The sequence below is a fragment of the Stenella coeruleoalba genome, assembly GCF_951394435.1.
Source record: "Stenella coeruleoalba genome assembly, chromosome: 3".
Classification (NCBI taxonomy): domain Eukaryota; kingdom Metazoa; phylum Chordata; class Mammalia; order Artiodactyla; family Delphinidae; genus Stenella; species Stenella coeruleoalba.
The window spans coordinates 94,119,736-94,140,318 of record NC_137148.1 but is presented as its reverse complement, the minus strand read 5'-3'; the positions used below and the strand labels follow the sequence as shown (position 1 = coordinate 94,140,318).

Sequence of the window (20,583 nt, the reverse complement as noted above, 5' to 3'; positions counted from 1 at the left end):
GGTAGCCACTGAGAAGATATTCGTTTACTCCATTGAAGGGAGCAGACACAGAGACTGCTAGAGGGAAAATTATTTTAGGAGATCATTTTGTACAGATACGCCAAGAACATTTGGGAGCAGAGCAGAGGAAGAAAGCAGAGCGTGAACAAACTTGAAAAGTAACTCTGTTCCTCTTGTTGTCATCCCTCCTTTGGCTACTGCACTGATTCAACCCCAGGATTTTAGAAGTATGATTTATCCAGTGAGTCTGCCGAAACAAGACTGTATGATTTCATCTTTGCCACCCACCTAAACTTATGTTTGGATGCACATTATATCTAATATATTATACAGTAAATTATGATCATTCAACATCCTGGGGAGCCTCTGTTAGCCGAATAAATACCAGATCCCCATGTTGGACTGGACATTTGTTATTATATTCAGGTCGTGGGGAGGGGTGTTGCTATCATGCGTCGATTTCACTGCCTCACTACGCGATTAATTCCTTCAAGACAGAAGGAAATACGAGGTATGGTGATAATGTGGCCAATTAAGGAGAAATTATTTGAACTCATGTCTTTGCTGGTGGTGATGGGTGTGTGTGTGTGTGTGTGTGTGTGTGTGTGTGTGTGTATGTGTGTTGGTAGAGTAGGTGTATATCGTCTATTGGAAATGACAGTTTTGAAACGGTGTAGGTCCAAAGCTAGGCAGGGGAGAGCCAAGCTGGGATCTAGGAACGGAGGTTAAAAACTAGCACCCAAGGCAGGCCGAAAGCAGGGACACTGAGGCATGCGGGCAAGGAAAAATCCAGAAGGCAGAAATCAAATCAGGAAAGTGCTATCTGACAGCAGGAAAGAATAGAGAATGTGAACCAGGAAACTGGACTTTAATGAGCCCCAGGACATTCCTGAAGCCCTAGGGTTAGCAAAGAGAGTGCACGCACCAAGGCCCAGAGCGATTCTGTCTGAACAGTTGTACCACTTGATATCTGATATTATATATTCAGGTGAGCACCCAACATTTTTGGAGGACACATCTTGGAAATTGCTTTCGGAGACAAGTTTTTGAACAACGCAAGAAAAAAATATAAGTTTTTTGTGAATGATCTTATTATTTTACTCTATTTAAGCAGAGGGGTGCAAGACAAAATTTGTGCCAGGTGGAAGACGGATGGGTGCATGGGAATGCCCATTGGGAGGCCATCGCAGTGGTCCAGGAAGAGATGATGGTGGCCTTGACCAGGGTGGGTGGCTGGGGTGGGAGATGGGGGCTGGGGATGCAGAAAAGGTGACAGATTTGAGTACTAGTTAGACCACCGGCTGCTAACTGAAATGCCTACAGGCTTTTATATGTGTTTAAAATTTTCCATAATAAGTTTATTTTAATTGTAAAAAACAAGAGATGGAGAGCTCCAGTAATTATGCTGGAAACCTCCAAATTAAAAGAGACTTAAAAATAGATAGCTAGTGGGAAGCAGCCGCATAGCACAGGGAGATCAGCTCGGTGTTTGTGACCACCTAGAGGGGTGGGATAGGGAGGGTGGGAGGGAGACGCAAGAGGGAGGAGATATGGGGATATATGTATACGTATAGCTGATTCACTTTGTTATAAAGCAGAAACTAACACACCATTGTAAAGCAATTATACACCAATAAAGATGTTAAAATAAACAAACAAACAAACAAATAAATAAATAAAGAGACTCAAACATATTTACCAATTGCAATGCAGGGGCCTTACTTGTATTCTTTTTTTTTTTTAACATCTTTATTGGAGTATAATTGCTTTACAATGCTGTGTTAGTTTCTGCTTTACAACAAAATGAATCAGTTATATATATATACATATATTCCCGTATCTCTTCCCTCTTGCGTCTCCCTCCCTCCCACCCTCCCTATCCCACCTCTCCAGGCGGTCACAAAGCACTGAGATGATCTCTCTGTGCTATGCGGCTGCTTCCCACTAGCTATCTACCTTACGTTTTGTAGTGTATATATGTCCATGCCTCTCTCTCGCCCTGTCACAGCTCACCCTTCCCCCTCCCCATATCCACAAGTCCATTCTCTAGCAGGTCTGTGTCTTTATTCCTTTTTTACCCCTAGGTTCTTCATGACATTTTTTTTCTTAAATTCCATATATATGTGTTAGCATACGGTATTTGTCTCTCTCTTTCTGACTTACTTCACTCTGTACGACAGACTCTAGGTCTATCTACCTTATTACAAATAGCTCAATTTCGTTTCTTTTTATGGCTGAGTAATATTCCATTGTATATATGTGCCACATCTTCTTTATCCATTCATCCGATGGTGGACACTTAGGTTGTTTCCATCTCCGGGCTATTGTAAATAGAGCTGCAGTGAACATTTTGGTACATGACTCTTTTTGAATTATGGTTTTCTCAGTGTATATGCCCAGTAGTGGGATTGCTGGGTCATATGGTGGTTCTATTTGTAGTTTTTTAAGGAACCTCCATACTGTTCTCCACAGTGGCTGTATCAATTTACATTCCCACCAACAGTGCAAGAGGGTTCCCTTTTCTTGTTCAAGCAAATTGTTAATAATGAGACTTGGAAAGTTGAACACTGACTTTTTGTATTAAGGAGTTGTTATTTTTACATGTGATAATGGCATTGTGGTATTTTTTTAAGAGTCTATATCTTTTAGAGATATATGCTGAGATATTTATAGATGAAATCATATGACTGGAGTTTTCCTCAAAAAATATGGGGGAGTGGGAAGGAATTAGCTGAAAAGAGATTGTCTCTGAGTTGAATTTTGTTAGAGCTGGATGATGGTTTCATGGGGACTCATTATACACGGCGCCAAGGCCTTCCTTGTGATGACAGCTGCTAGTGCCATGTGCCAGAAGTTTTTCAGAGCTCCATGTCTGCTCTGCTTGCATGGATGAACGTTGCTGTTGCTCTAGGATGAGGACATCCAAATGCCCACTTTAATAGAGAGATGAAACAGAGCCACAAGAAGGTGGGTGTTGTAGGGGAGCTTTTTTGTTTGTTTTAAATGTATGTATCCAGCTCTTTCTGCTAAAAATTGAAAAGAAGAAGCATTTTGGAATTTATCAAGATGAGTAATGATGTGTGGGAGAAGCTAGTTGCCCCCTTTCTCTTTTCCTTCCTTAGGAGCTGAACCCTAATTGTTTGGCAGGCTTCATTGCTGCCTAAACATTTCCCAGCCTCCTTGTTATCAGGTGTGGCCATGTGACTTAGTTCTGGTCAATGAGATGTAAGCAGAAATGTTATGTGGATGTGTAAAACAGAGAGCTAGTGGGAACCTGCTGTATAGTACAGGGAGCTCAGCTGGGTGCTCTGTGGTCACCTAGATGGGTGGGATGGGGGGGCAGTGGGAGGGAGGTCCAGGAGGGAGGGGATGTATGTATACATATAGCTGATTCACTTCATTGTACAGGGAAAGTAACACAACATTTTAAAGCAACTATACCCCAATTAACAAAGAATAAAAAAGAAACGTTATGTAGAACTTTCTGGAAGGCTCTTTAAAGGGAGCTGACTCATCTAGGAGGTGTGTCCCTCTTTTCTTCCCTCTCTTTTTCTTGCTGCCTGGAATGCAGGTGTGAGGTGTAGAGCTCCAGTAACTATGCAGGACCACTGAAACTGGAAGTCACATACCCAGTGTGGCAGAGCAGAGAGAAAGAAGGAGCCTAGGTCACTGATGACTCTCTGAACTTCCTGTCTCTGGACTTATTTTTCAAAGTGAAAATATACTTTCATGTGGTTGAGCCAAAATTACTCTAGATTTTTAATTAGATGCAAAGAGCCTAAATGCTAATTAATACAAGTAACAGATTGTTTATTGTTAATAAATAAAACATTAATCAAAAATAAAAGTGTATTGAGTTGTTTATTCAGCAATTCCAGTGAGGATTTCACCCTGTAGATATGCACCAAGATATAGTATTGTTTGCAAGAGCAAACACTACAAGCAACCTGAGCATCCATGCATGGGCACTGGTTACACAGACAAGCCTTTAGTGGGTTATCAGGGAGCCAGTCAAACAGTGAGATCTGTGTTGCCGTGAAGGAGCCTCAGTTCTTATCATTCAGTGAAAATGAGTAAGTTACAAAAAAGCATGTGTAGTTTGATCTCTTGTGTAAATTATATCGTATAAATATAAATTATTATATATTTAATTACTATATTTTATTATACATATATAAATTATATATGATTTAATATAATTATACGTATATGTTTTATCTATTTACTATATTTTATTGTACCACATATATGAATTATATATATAAATTGAATTGAAAAAATGAATTATATACCATATATAAAAATTATATATACATATATTATGTATATATGTATCTGTATACATATATATGGTATAATGTTATATATGTATGTATATCATTTTTATATATGGTATATGTATAACCATACATATATATGTATATATTTTTTTCACCTAGAAGGAAATAAAAATGTGCTAAGTGATGGAAGAGAGGACCAGGGAGTTGGTGTGGGGAGAGGCTTTTATTTGTCACTGTATATATTTTTGTACAGATTGAATTTTCTCTCTACAGTCTTTCTTTATATTAATAAAAGAATTACTTCCAACAGCACACATTCTCTCCAAGCCTAATTTTATAAATTAATAGCACAAAGAGTTTGACTCATTAAATTTCCTTCAGTATCATTATCTTAATATTTAAGGTGTAGACTGATTTCAGTCTGTACTAATTTAAATGGTTACAATAAAGGTATTATTGGGCTTCCCTGGTGGCACAGTGGTTGAGAGTCCACCTGCTGATACAGGGGACACGGGTTCGTGCCCCGGTCTGGGAAGATCCCACATGCCGCGGAGCGGCTGGGCCCATGAGCCATGGCCACTGAGCCTGCGCGTCCAGAGCCTGTGCTCTGCAACAGGAGAGGTCACAGCAGTGAGAGGCCCACGTACCAGAAAAAAAAAAAAAAAAAGGTATTATTGTCCCCCTCCCATCTCCCTGACACTGTTCTTCTCTCCCTCTCTCTGCCTCTCTTTTACTCCCACTCCTCACCCTCCTCTCCTTCCTCCACTCTCCTCCTTCCATAAATATGTAATATTACTGACCAAGGACCTGGTCTTCCCAAGGCCCATGCAGAGGATCGGGGAGACCAGAACACAGGAAGGCATCTCCCCAGGAATGGCTGAGCTAGCTGAGGATTCTGTCCACCAGTGCCGGGACAGAAACAGATACTCTGCCTGAACACACAGTCCTGGGAACTCTCAGTGGCCTCCAAGTGGTTTTCACCAGGTTGGTTGGTTGTTGCCGATGAATGAGGTCACATGTGCTCCGACAGGAGTTGGCACATGTCCAGGAGTTTATTTACTTAGGCTTCAAGTGAAGGCAAAGGTTTATTGTGACACTTTCCCGCAGCATCAGAGCTCTGCTTACAAGAGCAGGATGGGAACACAGCAGGAAGACAGCAGCAAGACAGCCATGTGCCACGAGGCAGATGGTAGAAGAGGTGACATTTGTTTCCAAGGGATCTCAAGGCCCTGCGAAGCCCACAAGAGCTGCTCAATTGATGTTTTCAATTTTAGGACAGTTATTTCTACGGGAAATAACCTTAGTTCCTGACCACATACTTTAGTGATAAAATCTGAACCTTGGCAACCCCGTGAACCGGAAAGGATTACCATAGGATGATCAAGAAAACTCATGTCTAAAGAATGGCAAGTTCCACGGTTGCTTCAGGGATGGATTCTCACATAGATTAATATGAGTTGATAAAGTCTGAGAGATGAAGGGAGGAACATGGGGGAAATGAGGGGTCTAGGAATTTGTCACTAGACCAGGTGTATTGGTCCCAACCATTTCGGTTTTGAAATCCCTGCCTGAAAGTTTGGTGGGTGATTTCAGGCACAGTTAGATCCAGGGCTCTCAACAGTATGTGAAGGACTTTTGTCACTGCCTCTTTCCCTCAGCCCTGCTTTCCTCAGTGTTAGTTTCATGCACAGTCAGGCATTCCCTAAAGGGTTACCAAGGGGTTCCATCTACCAGTTTAGCAGTACTGGGCTCAAATACCTTTTTCTCTGTATTTCTAACAATGTCAGGGCCGATTTTCACTGCTCAGTTTGCGACACGTGCCCATCTCTGAACCAGTCACTGCCCCTGTGACCTTCTAGGCCCAGACCTGGTACCCAGGCCTGGAGCCAGTCACACCAGACTGGGGAATGGGAGGGGAATTTCAAGGGAAAATTAGTGTGTTGTTATCTATCAGAGGCAGGAGGAGATAGCTGACAGGCAATTAAATACCCCCTACACTGGCATAGACTGCCTAGCTTCAAGTTTTTTTCCAGTAGTAAATGAAAGGGAGAAGGGGGACTACCAATGTACCCCCAGTATATGATCCTTCTTGGAAATGTTAGAGATCACAGGCTCCCAGACTACAACCAAGGCTTTGGGGCTTACTCTAGAGTTTTGGGGTGTCTTGTAGTTATCCCAAGTATTGGGGTTGAAAACAGATTGGGACTAGAAAATATAAAAGTGTTCGTAGAGGTGTTCTCCACGCCTGGATGGATTCCTGGTCTAGGATTTTCCTCAGAAAGGCAGAATATTAGAAAAATTTTCCTAAGGAGTCCTCGGGAAATCCTAAGGAGTCAGCCTGTTTTACCTTTGCCATTGTTCCATTATTGCCTCTAATTAAAGACTTTCAAAGCAGTGAGTAAAGGGAGAGCTGGACTCACACTCAGGAGTTCTGCCCCCAAGTCAGGGGGCTCTTCTCTGCTCTGCTGTGGGTGGGTAGAAAAAGCAGTAAAGAACATTGGTGCCACCTTCCAGAAATGGCATGTTTGAAAATAATTCTTTGTAAGACTGAGAAATGTTGCCCTTCTTAATACACAGATTGAGTGGAGTCTACAGAGACTTGGAAAATGCTGGATCAGAAGGTAAATGATGTGGTTGAACCAAGCAAGCAGAGAAAAATGCAGTACTGCCAGCCCTTTCCCCATGTCAGAACATGAGAACTGGGTGAAGACAAGTAGCTCACCTGCCAATTTTTTTCCTTACTGGGGAGAGAATATTCTGGAACTCTTCCTGCAGGAAAGGCCATCAGGCATAGACCTATTTCCAAACAAACATTACTAGTAAGGAGGAGTGGTATAGTTTGGAAATGTGAAGAAAGAAGAGAAAGGAGTCAATTTTGGCTGCAGGAACAGCTCAGGTGATGCCCAGGGGAGAAGCACCAGCCAGAGACCTGTCAGTTAGATTCCACCTCTGAGCATGCTGGGAAGTTTTCACAGAGCTTCTGGTCATTTTTCATTCCTTTTACTGAGGACGGTTCAGGAAGTCCAGGTTAGACAAACCCTGTGCCTCCTTCTCAGTTCCAGAACATGACCCAAAGAGGAAGCAAGATCTGGAAATGTCAACAAAGGTAACCCAGTTGACCTGCCACACATACTTCCTCACCGACAACTACTGGAAAGGGCCATCCTACCCACCATGGGACTGGACCAGGAATGGCCCCTAACCAAACCAGGAACCAACTGAATTACTCTTTCTGAAATCAGAGACATAGCTAGAACTGCCAAACATGCTTGAGGAACATAAGGAAACAGATACATGGAACGTAAGCTGAGGCACCAGGGCGACCACTTGCTGCACTGGGGACCCTGAGCCTGAGTGATGAGCACTTTTCTGTTTTAGACCCACTGATTCATGTGTGTGGACCCCCGTAGGCTTTGGAGCCTGTGACCCCTGTGCTAAGTCAGGGAGCTCAGCTCTGGCCGTGGAGGGTTTCTCAGGGATCCCAGTTCCTGTCCCTTCCGAGGTCTAATTTATTAGTTATCCTGAATTCCCAAGACTTTTTCATACATAGAGTGAGCACTCTCTCTTCTCTCTGCTACCCTCACACAATACACAACTTATCTGAGCAAAGTTGAGTGGGTTTCAGACCCAGCTGCCAAACGAGCTTTCAGTAAAACAACTTCTGAGCATTAACCTAGCGGAGGCAAGACGCCACGGGGAAGGGAATTGGAGTGTATGGTACTTCATTTCCATGCCTTCACCTGGAGCCATTGGCCCCTCTGAAAAGGTCCTCCACACACCTCCTTGGCGGCCTCTGAACCCCTGTTGATGTGGTTTCTTTCAGGCCTCACCCCACCCCAGCACCTGGGCATAGCTAACTCTGTCATGGAGACATCAAGCTCTAAATGACTTTTTTTTTTGCCTCTACCTTCTCGCTCAAGTTGTCAACTTGTATGTTCAGGAGATAGTTTTAGATGTTTGCTTGTTTTTTGCGGCATTTTGGTGACCTCACTCACTGGGTCTGTGTATAGATGCCAGGAGAGGAAAGGGTCCTCACCGTCGGCGCTCAGAGACCTGTGTGTTTTGGGGCTGTTGCCCAAGGAAGTGGGTGTGCAGCATGCTTTAAAGCCATGGTGCAGTACTGTGCTCTCTTCTGTGAGTCAGTCACGTGCTGTCTAAAATAGGTGTTGAGTGTGGGCAGGGCAGTTCAAAGACAACAGGACTCATCGAGTTTATTCCCAGGGAGAGTGCGACCCCTCATACAAAGGCTTGGTGAGGCTCCTTTTGGCTGTTGTAAGGGTCGGATTGAGCCTGCAAACCCACTGAGTTGACTGGTTCAGCTCGGCCCTGGTGATCCCCACATACAGCTGTGCGCTGTGTCTTTAGGGAGGTGGGAGCAAGTGGATTTTACCAAATGTCTGGACGTGAGGCAGGCGCACACTTGTGGCTGGGCTTTCCTAATAAACTCTACACTGTGTGGTTCCCTAAGAATGCGCAAGCTCACTAATGGAGCCGAAGACTGAGGCACGCTAGGGATTTTCACACTTTTAGAACATGTGTTTGGAGATGAGGAACCCTCCCCTGCTCCACACACTTGTATGAACATGTTCTCATGTTGGTCATGTGAACGTTTAACCAATGGCTCAGGCTGATACAGGACAATCGGCTTAGTTCTAAGGCCACCCATGGCCCTTCCTGCTCAGCTGGCTATTCCATGTTAGATCATTGAAAGGGTCATCACGTGACTATGAGCAATCCCATGTGAGACCTGAGGAAAGGAGCCTTCTGATTGGAAAAGGCCACGTGGTGATGAGCAAACTCCAGGCAATCTGCAGCTGTAATGCATCAGGGCACAGAATGGACACCTTTTCTGCAGTGCAAGGAGGAGGGGAAGTAGTTGTTTAGAAACATTGCAAATACTGGTGCAAGAAAAGCTAGGAACTTCCAAGGATTACGTGTGGCAGGTGCCTGTTGTGTCAGAGAAAACCTTTAGAGATCACTCTGTAGGGGGCGAGGAGGAAGGTTTGCTGGACTAACAAAAATACTTGCTTTCCACCCAGCCTTGCCCTAGGCAGATACGTGGCAGTAGGTTATCCTTCAACTTCCCTTTCTGTACCATTTTCTTGACCTCGTTCTTAGCTTTCACATCCCATATCACCACCATCCATGCTGTAGGCAACCATCACTCTCTCAGCCCGCTTATATCCCTCATTTTTTTCCTAGAATAAGTATTAGTCACTGTGTTAAGTCTTCCGAGATGATTCTAAGCCTTACTGTTAACTGTGAAATATTAGAAGAATGTGTCCCCCTTTTAGTGACCATCATCAGAAGTGGAAGGCCCTGTGGACAATAGGAGAGCTTTTGTACTTTCTTGACGCTGCAAATCATGATTTAAGGCAAACTCTGCTTAAGACAAAGACAATAGCATATCCAACAAGAGACCAGAAGCAGAAAGTCATCCAAACAGAAGGACAGTGTCCCTGAAAGGGACTCACATTTTTCTTATGTGTTGCTGCTTTTTTTGTTGTTATTTTTGTTTGTGTTAATTTGTTTTTTAAATTATATTTTGTTTTAGTTTGTTTTTTGAGAACTTGACATTTTCCCTCCCCTGGTGCCCACAACTGTGGGAGCAGCATTGGCTGGCCCATGGCATCTCTTTGGGACTCAGGAGTCACTACAGCTTCCAGGTAAGATTTCAGGTCCTGAGGTCCCTCCCTACTGCATTTGGGAAGACATTTTAAGCAACAAGAGAGCTACTAACAAACTACAATATAGTTGAAAACTTTGCTGTCAGATGGTAGTTATATACAGCCTGAGTCTCACCTTGTCGTCACGTGTAAAGGCTACCTCTGAGCCCAGGCTCCCAGTACATACAGATATGTCATCTGATTGCCTTATTGCTTAAATTTGTTAACTTTTGAGAGCAATATCATGGAGACTAAGTAAAGGAAGATTCTAGGATTGTTAAACTTGCTAAAGCTTTTCACCAGTTCTCAGATGATTTCTGAAATGATCACATTTGGAGACATATTGCATGCAACGTTTCCCCCTGTTAGAGCCCCATGAAATGGCCATTCCAAATGGTAATAATGCCAGGAAGTGAGTCCTATTCCTGCTAGATGAAAACCCCATTAAGACTTCATTTGCTTCAAAGTAATTTACTTGGACCTCTTTCCTTACCTGAGTTAATGGTTCTTATCAATGTCCCAGTGCTCAAGGGATATAGTAGGCATTGTTTTTCTTTTTTTATAAGGAGAAAAAAAATATTGAGAAGGCAGAACTACAGCTTGTTCCCTCTGAGTGGGGGTCTGTTCTTTTTTTTTCCTATCACAGTTCTGTCAATTCTCTTGCCAATATTTTCTAATTTCTTTCTTAGTTCTAAAGATTTTCTTCTAATTTATTCCACCCTCCAATTCGATGTCCCGCCTAGTAACAATTTCCCATTCTCCCCCCAGTGTCTTTCCAGTCAACATCTAACTTTACTTCCTCCTCGTTTCTTTCACCTCATGACTTCTTCTCTTACCCATAATCATAATTGGGTGGGTTTTTGCCATCCATGCAACAGTGGCTCAGTGGGATATCTGATAAATTCCCAAAGCCTTACAGTTTGACAGTAGCCAAATTCTGTATCCACGTGGCCTGACATCCTCTTTACTAAACACACATTCTCATTGCCTATAAGTAATCCTACCCCCTTTGGAGTCCTCCACCACCACCACCAATTTTGAATATTTTTTTTCCAATCTCCTGACATTATGAAGATTTTCTCATCTTGCTGAAAGGAGAGCAGTGCTACTGTGTCATAATATTCAAAGTTCTCTTACACACATCCCCCATCTTTTCTTCTTCCTAATACCTACTCCCCACCTGCACTCTATTCAAACTCATTTCATTCTGCATACCTGGTGTTTTCCTATTCCTTGCTGGAGAAGGCATCACTGTAAAGCTGTCTAGATGGTCAACCACCAAAAATGTGCAAGGATCTCACAAGACCATGATCATAGGCCTAATTGGAGAATAAGGACATCCCACAATTGCACATAAACATGTTCCCATTTCAGTTTATGTAAGTTTATGTCAATTATTAATAGAAAATTTAGCTGTTTTTTAGAGAAATGCATTGTTTTGGGTTACTTCATCTTCAGAATCCATTTAATTGGCTTTTCCCCGGATTTTTAGTTAGAACTAAACAAAAGCTATTGTAGACTAGAAAACATCAAACAAATATATCATGATTTCATTGCAAGTTGGTTTCACAACCTGCATACTTGAAAAATGAGCATCATCAGCTGAGTTTAAATACAATAGAGATATCAGAACTCGACCCACTGGCCACACAGGAAAAGATATTTACGTAAGCAAGCTTTCAAAAATCAGTAACTAGAGTGACATTTGATGTGGCACTTGATAAACAACAGCTAAAATGAAAAGTGTTAGTTATCCATGGTGATGACTAATGATAAAATATCCATTGCTTCAATATTTCCATGTGTGGGAGAAAAAAGTACAACAAGGAGGGCAGAGCCTTTTGTGATGAATGTTCTAGCCAGCGAGACTGCCAGGTGGTTCTGAGTCTCTGTAGAAAACTGTTCAGAAGGCTTGCCCTCTCAGAGGAAGTCAGCTCTGCTGCTTGAAGGTAGTGGTTTACAAAAGCCAGGGAGCTTTGAAAATACAGCAAACATAGCAATAACCATGGCCTCTACCCATGATAACCAAATAAAAATATCCAGGGTGTCAATGTTCTGTCTTAAAGCTCCCAGCTGATTCTAATGTGCAGCCAGAGTTGAAAGCCATGCTCTAGGCCTGACGACTTATGAATTTTGAGGGTGGACAAGGAAATGTGGTTCCATTTCAGGGTGGTGGACTAAGTATATCGTCCAGCATCTTCATCCCTGCAGCAAGGGCCTTAACTGATGATCCTAAGTAAGAAGTGAAACTTTCAGTGAACCAGAAACCAGGATAAATCCTAAAGTATGGGATGTACACTGGATTGATGCAAAAACGCAGAGCCCAATCTAAAATGTGTACAGAAGACTAGTGCCAAAAAGGTGAAGGAGCACCAAGACTCCATCCCCAAGGTGGCAGACACCCGAAGCAGGAGGGTAACAAGGACAATCAACACTTCGGTCCTTGGGGCACTGCTGCAGGAGGGGCCATCAGTTCATCCTCTACTGATGCCTTTCCATCTGCTCTTGAGCCAAACAGCAGTGACAAAGTGTCAGCCTCCAGGTAGGAGTCATGGCCAGGGAGCCCAGATTAGATGGATATGGCTCTGTGTCATGAGGAGGGGAATTGGGCACCAGACCTGAACACCCCAGAGAAATCTCACCCAGTGGCTTTTCCTTCTTCACTGTCCCTGAGAAAAGGCCAGAGGACAATTTAGAACAGCAATCTCCCCAAGAAGATGACTACCCATTGACAGACAATGCAATTTAATGGAGAATCTCAACCATATAGATTACAGAGACAAGATCACCACACATATGAAGAAGACCAACGCTACAAAAGATTACAAACTCAACAAGATGGATGAACTAACAACGCCCAAGCAAGATAAATGATAGAGCAAGCAAAGCAGGAATTAAGAATAAGCATAAGTCGATTTTTCTGATAGATGTGTGAGGATAGAGCAGTCGCAAATAAATCAACTGGAGGTCATGGAGATTAAAATTTGGTCCTTATAATAAAAAACAATAAGCAGATGAAACTGATATTTTTCCTGAAATTTAATTTTATTAAAGACTGATGATGTCTTATAACCTAGTGACTAGTGATAGTTCGTAAGTTTAGTAGTTTACTTTTTGGAAAGCGTATAACAATATTCAAATAAGACATTATAGAAAGTATTTTAAAGAATGAAATGTTTTCTGTAATTCTTTTTAAAAGGCTTGGTCCATATTGAAAAATTGACAATGAATGAAAAATAAAATCAAAAGAAAGAAAAATAAGTTTTCCCCTCAAATACATAAGAAACACTTGCTGGTATTTGTATTTGAAGTGCCTGGAGTAAGATGGGCTGAATTTTTCAAAGGCAGTTAGTAATAGCTTGTACAAGGACTTGTTTCATTTGATTTAGCACCAAGTAAAATAAAAATAAATATACCATTTAAGATATAGTCTGGTTTCTCCTCCATTTCTCATACTGCCCCACTACTCCAGGGCACAGTACATAAGCACTCATTCTCAGATTACACACACTGGCAAGATTTTTTCCCCTTAAGATAGGATGTCAGCGAACGCCAGCAGGTATCAACTTCTTTGATCAGGAATAAAGAACTCTACCTTCAGCAAATTCAATTACTTTCCTGGTCCTGTCATATAAAGCCTTTCTATTGCCACATCTGTTTTCTAATTATGATGGTTATTTCTGTCAAGGAAATTTCCCACCAGGCATGCTTGATCTATTTCTATTTCCTAATGATACAGTATTTTATTTTATGCAGTATCACAAGTTTTCTTCTATTCATTCTTCTTTTTAAAATACTTTGTTACTCACCAAGGCATAGAGATCAAAAAGAGAACTGTCAAGTAGATCCTAAAACACTTTTTTTTTGGCTGCATGGGATGTGGGATGTGGGATCTTAGTTCCCCAACCAGGGATTGAACCAATGCCCCCAGCAGGGGAAGCGCACAGTGTTAACCACTGTTTTCAGTAACATCTGAAAACATAAGACGTCAATTACATTTTCCATTAAAGAAAATGCATTCAATTTTGGTGCTTGTACAAGAACTTACAATGTCAGTTTCTAACATGTTATATCCCTCAGTGAACACGTATTTTCAAAAGAAAAAAAATCATATCGAAGTAATACCTTCCTAAATTTTTTTTATAGCAAATTGAAAATTCTGAGTAAACTGAAGGTATGTTTAACAACAAAAGTAATATAGCTCATACGTCCTCCTTATAGGTTTCTTAAAGACATCAGTAAACTCGCATTCTGCAGTGGATTGGTAAATCCAGTTATTTTTATCGAATTTTATAGAGGTAGCATCTCACAAAACCACATCCCCTGTGCTAGAAATGTCTTTTTTGGTATCTGGCTACACAAAAGCTTCTGATGAAATACTTTCTGCAAATTAGTATAATGTTAATTTTTTACTTTTCCAGAAAAATATGAAACCTTACCAATCACTTATTCTTACTGAACACAAGTTAGATTACTACCAGTTGCTCTTGTACTTTTGGTCTATAAGAATTTTTTAAAGTTTAGACATTTTTAATGTTTCTGAATTGCACACTCACAGAAGACAGCTGGATAAAACACACTAGACAATTTCAAAAAAAAAATCTTTTTTTAAATTAATTATTTTTGGCTGTGTTGGGTCTTCGTTGCTGCGTGCAGGCTTTCTCTAGTTGCAAAGGCAGGGGCTACTCTTTGTTGAGGCGTGTAGGCTTCTTCTTGCAGTGCCTTCTCTTGTTGCGGAGCACAGGCTCTAGGCCTGTGGGCTTCAGTCATTGTGGCACTTGGGCTCAGTAGTTGTGGCGCATGGGCTTAGTTACTCCGTGGCATGTGGGATCTTCCTGGACCAGGGCTCGAACCCGTGTCCCCTGCATTGGCAGGTGGATTCTTAACCACTGCGCCACCAGGGAAGTCCCCAAAAGACAAATCTTACTATCAGACTCATTTGGCATATCCTTAGTATCCCGAATAAAATCCACAGAAGTGAAACTAATAAAATTTTCAAAGAATTCATTCATGGTGGGATCTTAGAACAAGGAACTCCATGTGAAGAAAGGAAGAGTTCTGCTCATCTTGCTATTCACAAGGATTTTTCCTCGTGGGGTAATTGAGTTTTTTGGGGTCTCTGTGGGACTTTTGTTTGCAGGAAACCATGTATACAGGCCCAGATCTGATTGGTTTCTGTTCCAGAAAATGTTTCCAACACTCCCTTTTTCTCGTAATATTCCAGGACCAGTTTTGTTTGGTCTTAGTAAACCTTCATTCTCTTGATAAGTGTTTCTGGTTTATCATCCACACGCTGAATGAGAGGCTCTCCAGTCACATCATCCACGTCGACTGCTTTGGGAGGGTTAAATTCGAGGTTGTAGCCGCGGCCACTGGCTGGATGAATCCAGCGAGCCGTGAGGCGTTGCCGGATGATCGCAAAGGGCACGTTCAGGTTCATCACCAGGTGTACCGGATCAACTCTATCCAGGGCTTCAGCCTGTGTGAGTGTCTTGGGGAAACCACACAACAGCCAGTTATACTGGGTGAAATTTTTCAGCTCCTGGAGGATCAGCCGAGTCATGAGGTCGTCTGGGATGAACTTCCCCTGGGACATGAAAATGTTGGCCAGCACACCAATTTCTGTGTCCCTCAGCATGTTGTCTCAGAGCACGTCCCCACTGGAGAACTTCTTCAGCTGGAAGTGTTTGATGATGCGCAGCGCCACGGTGCTCTTGCTGGAGCCCGGGGTGCCCATGATCATGGAGCGCGCTGGAACTGCCTTGACGCTCCCATGGCTGCTGAGTGAGGCCAGGGCCAAGCCAACGATTGGGCTTCTGGTTGGAAGCCAGCTGCGCCTGCGCGCTCGCTCCCAGTCGCGGCGGCCTGACGTCGGGGGTGGAGCCACGAAGAAGCGCAGAGAGCGAGAGGGCGTAACCCACTTGGAAACGGACGGACGCTACGGAAGAAGAGCGTATGCGTGAGTTGTAAGACTGAGTCAAGGAATTCTCCCACAATGCAGTGTGAAGGGCGGAAGAGATGGGAGGTATGAAAGGAAAATGAAGAAACAAAGTGTAGATTCAAAAGTTCCACCTTACACAGGAGGAAAAGGGGAGGAGGGAGGGATACAGTACTTAAAGAGATTATTAAAGACAAGAATTTCTGGAATTAAAGAATGATACAAGTCACGGAACTAGACAGCGGAACAGTTCAGAACATCTAGAAGCAAATGTTGGCAAAGGTGTAAGTAGGTCTCTCACACTCCTGCTGGTGGGGTGCCCCCACAGCTGGTTTGGAAGGCAACTTGGCAGTGGCCATTTTAAAAAAAAATTCCTTCTCAGTATCTTCCTTGGAAAAACACTCTCAAGTGACAAGAAGGGTATAGGATGTTCATTTCAGCCTTATTTATAACAGCAAAAAACTATTAACAATTTAACTGTTCATTAATTAGAGAATAGCTAAGTGAACCTTAGCCATACTATGGAATATTAATGCAGCAGCTAAAAAGACATATCTCTATGTGTTAACATGAAAAGATTTCTAAGACATTGTAAATGCAAAAAGTTGCAGAATGATACAATTTAGGCTAAAGAAAGATGTAATTTACGTTTAAATATAACTATTAAGTGAACTGGAAAGCTGGGTTTCAAGCAGTGGAAGGACATGACTTGATTTTTGTTTTTAGATGATTGCTCCATCTTCAAGAAGGAGAGCAGTTAGAAGGCTATGTCAATAGACCAACAAAGAGGTGAGAAAGTACTATTTTAATTTTAATTTCTTCAACATAAGTGAGATTGAGCATCTTTTCATTTGTTTATGGACCATTTGCAGTTTATTTCCATGTAGAATTTTTAAAGTGACAATTACCTTCTAATCACTTCCCTGGAAAAGTACTTGGGGTTTGGTTTACTCAGCAAGATGTGAAACAGATCCTCAGCTTTGTCTCAGGTGGTCCAAGTGCACTGGCTTAATACAGTATCAGACTGTGCATCATATGGCGCTACTCTAATTAGAGGCTGCTGAGCCACCAACCTTGCATCCGCTTCCTTCTCTAACCATTTTTTAAAAATAAATAAATAAATATTTATTTATTTATTTTTGGCTGCGTTGGGTCTTCGTTGCTGCATGCGGGCTTTTCTCTAGTTGCGGCGAGCGGGGGCTACTCTTCATTGCGGTGTGCAGGCTTCTCACTGCAGTGGCTTCTCTTGTTGCGGAGCACGGGCTCTAGGCGCGCAGGCTTCAGAAATTGTGGCCCGTGGGCTCAGTAGTTGTGGCTTGCGGGCTCTAGAGTGCAGGCTTAGTAGTTGTGCCACATGGGCTTAGCTGCTCCGTGGCATGTGGGGTCTTCCCGGACCAGGGCTCCAACCCGTGTCCCCTGCGTTGGCAGGCAGATTCTTAACCACAGCTCCACCAGGGAAGTCCCTCTAACCATTCTTGAGCCACTTCATTTCTGAAAAAATCCATAAAAATGATATGATGGCTTGTTCTCATTCTATGAGCAAGAGAGAAAGCTATTTCCAGAAAAAAGATTTTGGGATTGGAAACCTAATTTCTGTATTTTTATTTTATGGTAGCAAAGTAGAACTGCTGCTCTAATTTCTCAGACTTAAAGAAAAAATAGTTTTTGCTATTTTAGATATTTAAGTTAGTCATATAATCTCTTTTATTGTTGCTATATTCAAAAGAGTTACACTGAATACATAAGGTGTTTCAAAAGGTATATGGATATTTAATAGAAATTTAGCTCATATCTTCCAGCAAAGGAAAAAAAAATCATGTTATAACTTGAAACAGTATTTTGCATAATACTAACTGCTTTGCATAATAAAACAGCACACTATGACTGTCTTTTAGGATAACTAATTATATATATAAAAAGTGATCCTGCCAAGGCCTTTCTATCCTACTAGATAGATTTAGCCTTCTAGTGTGTTCAGCCTTTAACTGAGATTTCTAATTTGGTACCAGACTCTGATCACAGAATATTTCAGAGGAGTATCTGTGGAGTGTGGTAGGGTTCACTTGGCTATAGGTGTGAGTGGGAGAGGATGTGTCCCAGAGCAGCTTAGAGCAGACACAGTCGGTGTTGGCCTGCTGGTAAGTGACAAAGGGTTTTAAAACTTACTCTTAATAGCATCTGGTAAGAGGTTCTTTGACCAAATACATATAAACTAGTAGTAGCCAAGTAATATCAGACAATACATTTGATCTCATTTAGCAAAACGCATCCGGTGCCAACCAGATGTGACTGTGGAAGTTTATGGAAACTTTCTAGGTATTTTTCACAGTAATGGAATCCAAATGGCATAGCAGTAAAAGAAAAACAGCAGGGGCTCTTCAGATTATGCCGGTTTTTATAGTACTAATCATTCATTCGTTGACTCAGCAAACTTTAATCAGGCATTTATCTGTGTGACCAGTTCTTCTAAGCACAGAGGATGCAGCCTATGAGATAGAAAGAAGGCTGAGTGTCTGTCCCTGTGCCATGACCTTCTCACGGGTATTATGGACCAGTGTTTCCCAAGGTGTGACAGTTGCTTCTCTGGAGAATGTGAGATAAGTTTAGGTCTCTGTGAAAGAACATTCCCCTCCCCCACCTCCAGGTTTGATAATTGTGTTTTATTTTATTTTTAAAACTATTTTATTATGAAAATTTCACAGATACCTAAAATTAGAGAGGTAGTGGTGTAGCCCCATGTACTCTAGTTTCAACAGTGATCAACCTTTTGCTAATCTTGTTCTATCTCATATTTTTTCTTGAGTATGTTAAATAATAACACTTTTAAATTATAACGAAGAGTATGTATGTTTTAAGGTGCATAAGAAAAATATAGCTAGCACATCCAACCTAATACTTCACAGTGTTCTTGCTTAGGACAAAACTAAGCTATAAATTTGTTTTAAAACTGTTACACAGATAGGGCAAAGTTCAACGACGGCAAACTTGACTGACTAATAGACACTCCCCTTCATCGATTCCTTCCCTCTCTGAGGCTGGGATGGTTAGAAGTGATCCCTTCTTCTATAGGAAATGCTTAGCACCATGTGTGACACTTAATAAGCACTTACAAAAGAGAAGCTAATATTGTGTTTGGGAGCCATCTTTGATTCCACAGAACTGATACTGGCCAACATTTATTAAGCACTTACTGTGTACAGGCACTGCGGTGGGAGATTTACATATGTTATCTCATTTCCTCTTCATAGCCACACTCTGAGTAGATGTTAGGATCTCCATTTTCGGAATTAAAAATCAAGGCTCAGAAAAATGAAGTAACTTAAGGTCACAAAGCTATTAAGTGGCAGGGCTAGGACTTGAGTTGAAAGCCTGTTTTCCTGCAAGGTCCATCATGGTTTTCCACCCAGTTCCCAGGACAGCCAGGGCCTACATCCCTACCTCTGGGAAACAGTTGGGGAAAGAACTGGATATGTGGAGTTTGGAGGCTTGATGTAAACCTGATTCTTCCATTTGCTAAAGCTGTGACCTTAAACATTTCATTTCACTTTTTCTGGCCCTCTGTTTCTTGTGCATACAGTGAGGACAATAATACTAATTACCGAATGTTCAAGCACAGAGTACAATCATTTATATGGAAATTTGACACCGTGGGCACTAAATAAACGTTTGTACTGTATTCACACGCCAGTAACAGGGAATGTGATCTTGAACAATCCCCTTCCCTCTCTGGGTCTTGGTATCCTCAGCTGTAAAGATGATGGCATAGGCCCTTAAAGTCCTGCTAGGGATAGTTGTTCCACGATTGTATTCCAACTGGACCACAAGAAATATTAGTGACTGAAGTTAATGGAAATAACTAGGTAAACGTCCATTCGGTGTGATTTTGTTTATAATTATGTATACTTGTCTTAGTCTGATTCCTGAGAAAGCAGAGCCAGACAATGACATGTTGCTGCTTCTTGTTAGCAAGTACAATGCCAAGGAGCAGAAGCCAGAGACCTGAGAGACACAGGAGTGAGGCAGGGAAGGAGGGAGAGAAATTGGAGCAGGCGTAATTGAGCTGGTCGCCACCCAGTGCTCCTGGTTGCTCTGTCTTAAAGAAGCAGCCTCTGAAAAGCTGCATCTCAGTCTTTCTGGAGTGAAAAAACAGAGAATGAATTTATCTACCAGTTTCCGGCTCCTGTTTGGCAACACCTTGACCACAAGGGGTTTATTCCTCTGCAATTATGGGTTGTACAGTTCTGGGCTCTGGGGCAAGATCCCTTGTGTCCCACATCTCAGTGTGAACAGGGAGGCCCAGGATGAGAGATGAAAGGGGTGTGGCCTGGGCACGAGGCTGGGCTCTGAGAAGTGTACCTGCAAGTAGTTGGAACTGGTAGCCGTGGTGGTATTTGGAACAAGAGATGGGAGGCTGAGAGGACCTGCGGTGCTGGAGGTGTGTGGTACAATAACTTCTGCCCCATTGACTTTTAAACAGAATCTGAAGGGGCTTATAAAATAAGGATGATGAGGAGGAGGAAATAATTCATAGAAATATGAAAAAGAAATGACCTCAGTTTATTACCTGCAAAGAGAGGATAATAATAGTACTTATCCATAAGGTTGTTATAGTGAAAGAATGATTTCAAGAAGGTAGTATTCGTAGAGCATTTAAAATATACGTGGCATATAAGAGCCGCTATGCAGATGTTTGTTTTAA

At 42.0% G+C, this 20,583-nt stretch overlaps 1 protein-coding gene and 1 pseudogene across 6 annotated transcripts in view; one reads left to right on the top strand and one right to left on the bottom strand.

Annotated features, from left to right (window-relative positions):
• CCDC112 (coiled-coil domain containing 112) overlaps nucleotides 1-20,583 on the top strand; it is a 234,437-nt gene that overhangs the window by 98,532 nt on the left and 115,322 nt on the right. For 2 of the 5 annotated variants that reach the window (XM_079918788.1, XM_079918790.1), the window contains exons 1-2: nucleotides 15,780-15,971; nucleotides 16,611-16,673. The gene's annotated coding sequence lies outside the window, so the exon portion shown is untranslated. Of the gene's footprint in view, nucleotides 1-15,779; nucleotides 15,972-16,010; nucleotides 16,169-16,610; nucleotides 16,674-20,583 lie in introns of those variants that run through there. The other 3 variants (XM_079918786.1, XM_079918787.1, XM_079918789.1) reach the window with 2 other exon arrangements.
• LOC307184862 (GTP:AMP phosphotransferase AK3, mitochondrial-like) lies at nucleotides 15,021-15,721 on the bottom strand (annotated as a pseudogene). The gene has a single exon. The product of its transcript is annotated as a GTP:AMP phosphotransferase AK3, mitochondrial-like (transcript).